Below are 6,076 nucleotides of genomic sequence, written 5' to 3' on the forward strand. Positions count from 1 at the left end.
CAACCTACGGATCATCGGTTACCAGCACCCTCTGACCCTTCGAAGACTATCGAATGTCTGAAAGAACCTTGATACATCTGGTAACGGCAGCCGAGTGTCGATGTACCATTGACTATGCGATTGCCGAGTTACATATTATTTCATAAGAACAAGCAAACCAGAATGGTTCTGTTCTGTTCGCCAAGGCGGCGGTGTGCCGAGATCAATTATTGAGTAATGCACCAATGACGTAATGAGACACGCACCGGATGATATGTCTTTCTCGCGTACCGGCAACTACATTGCATACCTCGTTCGACCTCCTTGTGCGGCTACTCGAGGTCAAGATATATATTCGTTAACCATCCGCCATTTTCTGTCCCCTCGCATGATATTTCCGAAATCTTACCCAAAAGTCATTGGCAATAAGTTTTTTGAGCGATGATAATTTTGTATAAATTAATTTTCACAATACTTTTTCGCTGCCCTCATCTAACCTCACCGGTAAGGTTATCATCTCGATCGGTAAAGTCGCATCCTGTGAAGGAGACGTCAATTTGTCTCTGGCATCACATTCGTATACAGACTACAATAGCGGAGTAACTATTTAGAATAATAAATACAGTATCTTGGATAATATAATGGTTCCTTGTCCTACGCTAATGTCTGCCTGTGAATCTAGCCTGATCTCATTGAAACGAGTTAGGAAAGTACGCCTACGTGCTAAAGATACATAGTGTACGAAAGAAAGAATCCTCGTGTAGCAATCTCATAACCAAGTACGTGCCTATCTAGATTGCGAAGAGATGTAAAAGGAGTCTGGTTGTTGGAGGTAACCGAAGGAAAAGGAAGCGTCTGCCTGATCACGAGGTTTCAACGGCCGAAGAAGCTATTGTATATGTGTACAGGCCAAGAGTCACGAGGTATACGGCACTTAAAGTAAAAGTAGCATCACATGATTCGCTCGGGATTTCTGCCTGTAGACACCAAGAGCAATGTTCACTGGGAGTGCATTGCGGTAGAACGCTTCTATGCAATTCCTTCACTTTGATCTGACTTACTTGGTCCAGCCAAGGTACCGACTTACTGCCAGTTCCAGTAAATTAGCTTCACCCGACCATTCGATATAGTTCGAATCAGCGTGAGTAACACACTCGAGACCATTAGGTATTTATTAACTGTCCCATAAAACGTTAGATTCCTTAGATACTCGATTTAGTAAAAGTCAAGATTAAAATACCGAGAGATTTCAGGTGAAAATTCGTGCAACCGTAGTTGGACGTTTCGTTCGAACAAATACAGGAAATTTCACTTTGTTCCGAAAACTAGTCCGAATTCCTTTGGAATTTTTTTTTCCAGGCTCCCCTTCACCCTCGATCCGTTTACCAGAAACACCGAAAATAATGTATTATTCCGTATTCATTGATGCTCCCAGGGAGTGACGTTCCGCGAGATGTCTGACCAGACGGCTAGGCACCGGTAACGCGATTATTCAGAACGCTAAGAATACCTGTGCAAGTCTGTGCGATTCTGTGCTAATTTTTTCCATTTCATTTTATTAATAATTAATCTTCATACTTGCGTTATGGGAATTATAATTGTTTACGTTGCTACTATCGTGCTCATTAAATTTATAATAGCATAGCTGCTTCGTGTTTCTTCCTAGACGGACTAGACGGCCAGGGTAACATTGCAAAGGCGTAACGTAATGAAGAAGTTGATGCAATTTCAAGTTACTAATCTTAGAACCGGGCTACTAAATACCTTTTCTGGTAAATTTCTATTACTTGGCCACTAAGTCCGTTTCAAGCACGCTTTATATGTATATACTGCATTATGCGTTTGTACCTCAGTTAATATATGGATCTAGAGCGAGACTCAGTGTGATACGATGAAACATGCCAACTTAATTTGGCAAGAGGAAGGACCCGCTTTTTTTTTACGTAACGCACATCGCTCGTACCATTGCTTCCCTATGGTTCAATTGATGTCCCTGCTTAATGGTGACGTAAACGAACTGATTTCCAATTGTGATCTTTTCTTCTGTGACGCTTGAAAGGTCGTGCAGTCAGGTACGAAAAAGATTCAAGTGATTTGTATAGCTGTCAAAAGAACGGACCATCGAAACGTATTCAACGGTTGCTGTAACCATTGGCAATAGAAAAAAGATGCACTTTCTCGAATGATCTGAATAATGCCGTTAAGTAATCTAAATGTTCTTACTATCTATGCTAATAAATTTTCTACTAATCAACTTGAATCCTCGTCATTGAGAATGTCGATGTCCTTGCGACGATAGGTCGAATGAACTTTTTTTTTTTCCTACATGGAACTCTGCATGAGTCGACCCAAATGCCTCGTTATACGACACTCGTTGACGAGAAAAAGCGTGAAAGAATTTTTACTCAGAATTTTTCACCATTCGATTCTACCAAGTTGGTAACACTGTGCTACGTCAATATAGAAGTATATAGGGATTGAGATCCGACGGAAGGAACTGACTGAAACGACCTTTTAATTCACGGTATGTATTATTAGAACACAATACAGAAATACACGGTGAACTGTATTGCATCGTGTTCGCTACACTTCAATGATCAAAGAGCACAAGAGATAGTAAACATATTAATATATAACTTTTAGCAAAGATATTTTTGCATACGTAAATACGTGCAGTCGAGATTGAAAATACACTGTGGAAAAGGGAAGGTCGAAAAGTAGAGCTACCGAAAGTCGAATTCACATTGAGCAATATACTGTCGACAACTGTTACCTTCAAACGGTTGATTATTTTGACGTGAATATCGATCACGACGAATGACAGCAATTTTTTAATATATTACGTCAGAATAACCCGGAAGGAATTTATCAAGCCGGATATCGTAATTATGCATCCTGAAGTTTCCTGGTATACACCCTGTTGCCGGATCAGACATTTCGCCATGTATAAAAAGACACTTCACCTCATCACCCACGAGAAGAAAAACAAAGAGATCAAACAATAAAAAAAAACTCACGTCCTTGCATGCCTTGAAAGTAGTTCTATATCGATTGTATCACGTGGTCGAAAGAACGACTCCCGTACGAGTGTAAGGGTCATATGGCCTAGAGGAGTTATGAGTATCCCATCACAATCAAAGGTCAGACTGAAAATGTTATGTCTGGAGAGACGCTTCGGCACCCCAGTGAGTATACTATAGTCCGTAGAGACTATAGGGCTTGGTAAATGCACAATAACGAGGACTACTGATCCGTTGTCAGAGGTTAGAATCGAAACCTTGTATTTCGTATGCTCGACGCTTCAGCTGTACTTATCCCCGAAAGTACATGTTGCCAGTAGCAAATCCGAATGGTAACATGGAGTCAAAGCTACTAGAATCGCTAGACTACGGTACTGAAACCCACGATAGATTCTGTCGCGCCATATTTGTCACGGAATATATTAAGCGGGTAATTCAAACGAACGTATGCCGTTGCCAGCACGTGTGCGATTTTATATTGATACACGATAGATTCTGTCGCGCCATATTTGTCACGGAATATATTCAGCGGGTAATTCAAACGAACGTATGCCGTTGCCAGCACGTGTGCGATTTTTCAAAAGTAACGGATTCTCGGGGAAAGACAGCAGCGCTACCCACGTGAAGGCGTCAAATAGGATAAGCGAGCATTAAAATTTCAACAAATGGATCGCTATTAGGTAATACAGCCGGGGGCTGTCATTTCGCCAGGCTCGCTTGATGTAAAATAATTGAAAGTTACGCAGTCGCCAATTTAAAATCCTCGACTTGTCTCTTTTTTTTCATACGAACCTCTTAGATAATTATACAAAGTGCAACTTTGATCCACACCGCAGCTATTTTCGGACATTGATTTATGCCTGGACACAGTGTTATTTTCTACAATTTTTTTTCAAAAAAATGAATGCAGTCATACAGCTACCTCGACGTGATCTGCTTGACGTTTAATAAATATTCTCATTAGCATCGATACTAATTCTTGTCCCAGTAACTTCGGAAAGGGAGGAAAAAAATTATCCTTGGCAAACCCAGGGCGACGCCGGAAACTCTTCAAGGATTTTCAAAACTGGTTTGACCACTGGTCCGTTTTGCTGTTACGCCTCCAGCGCCATGGTGGGAACGCTCGAATCCGGGACGATGTTATAATACACATGCAACTGCAATTGAGCTACTTGTACATCTGGTTAAAGACCAGTTGCGACCCTGTCCAGTTTAATTTTTCTTAACCAGATACACATATCGTTCCATATCGATACTCTATCTAATTGTATACATATCACAATAGGTAAATCTACCCATAAGGAATATGATTCCCTTTCGTCGAAGAATTTACAAAAAAGGTAAGACACGTGGAGTCCCTTTCCATTTCACTACGACAAGGTCTCACAATGCCTCAACAATTCTCCCACCAAGAATTACTGTCGATCTATGGTCCATGCATTTCCAGTTGACCGTACGTTAAGTATACCGTAAAAAATTGTACCACTAAATGAATGGCTTCGTACAGATTGAACAAACAAGCAGTCGGTCATTACACAATGGCCAGTCATGTCGTGATATTAACGACTTGGCCGTTACTCCAGTAAGGGCATGATCGGAATCAAAATTTTCGAAGTGTTATTATGTAAACGCGTATGCCATTCGTTTAGCCATAGGTCCGCCTATATATATGTATATCAATTACGAAATATCGATCACGCCATCGAAACTGGATCACGCGTCTTGAGACAATCCATATGAAACTGCCCTGCTAAATAGATATACGTACGCCTGTACGGATGTTCGTAAACTGTATATATATATACACACGTACGTAAATCGTAAAGAAAAAGAAATGCACTTCGCGAAAGCCGTACCGAAAACCTTGGCATTCTTCGCGTTTCTGGCCCGTATGCGCAACACGTCCTTTACGGACTCGGGAACAGTGTCTCTTTCCACCTCTTACTTACTGTTCTTATCGGACCGTTAAAATCTCTACCGATCCGGAATAAAGAAGACGAAAAGTACGCCGAAATAGCATTACGAGATTTGAATAATTTATTAGTCATCGTTAACATACCCTAATCGTATCCTATAGTATGGTTAACGTACCTATCGTTAACTTACCGAAACGTCACTTGTGAACTGTAACGGACGATCGATCAATGACATTCGGTGCGTGTTAAGCACGTGAATTGCACGATGGTTGAGAGTTGCAAGTAGCCAGAAAATTGTTTACATTTAAGAAAGTTAATACGCAGCGGTGATACGTAAAGAAAGTTTTCATGAAAATGGAGCTGCATGTAAAGTAGAGTAGGAGAGGTTACGACGACAGACAATTAATTGGCGGACAACCGTGGAGAGTGGAGCTTGTCAGTCAAGTTGAAGACTAAAGGTTTGTAATTAAAAAAAAATTACAGCGGATCGTTTTTAAAATTATTACATAAAATGAGGAAAACACGTGGGAATTTTTATTATTTATACTCTCGTTATTGTCAATGCACTATATATCGTATACTAGATTCCAATAAACTCCAGTCTTTCCCACGTGGCATTCACTCGATATGCTTGCGTTTTAATATTCCCAATGATGCCCTGCTTCGGTATCCTTCGAGCAATCAATGAAAACCGTGACGTATAATCGAACACGTAACACTCACGTATGGTTATGTATACTATCTTTATACACATATATCTCGAAAGCAACCTTCCTTTTAAAAGCCGTCACAAGACGTTTGTTGTAACTCAATCATGATGAGATCAAGTGTTTTTCTCATAAATTGAACAAGACACGCGAGATCATTCTAATGAAGTATATATGCCATTATGATAATAACGAAAGTGAACATAATTAAAATATACATATGTACATAGACAATATGTATATATACAATTCCATTGTAGTAAATTAATTAATTGCCAAGGAAAATTTTTATAAATATTAAATAATAAAACACGACCTTATTTCACGTGTAAACGTACCACAGAAACAAACTCTGATAATGACCTCGCTACTATATTACCTTGGCTAAAGGTCTGGTAAAAGGTCTAGACCTCCCAGCCATTCCACACAGTTCGTATTTAATATCGATATTTAT

This window comes from Cephus cinctus, unplaced genomic scaffold, assembly GCF_000341935.2.
Source record: "Cephus cinctus unplaced genomic scaffold, Ccin1 Ccin1_scaffold0215, whole genome shotgun sequence".
Taxonomy (NCBI): domain Eukaryota; kingdom Metazoa; phylum Arthropoda; class Insecta; order Hymenoptera; family Cephidae; genus Cephus; species Cephus cinctus.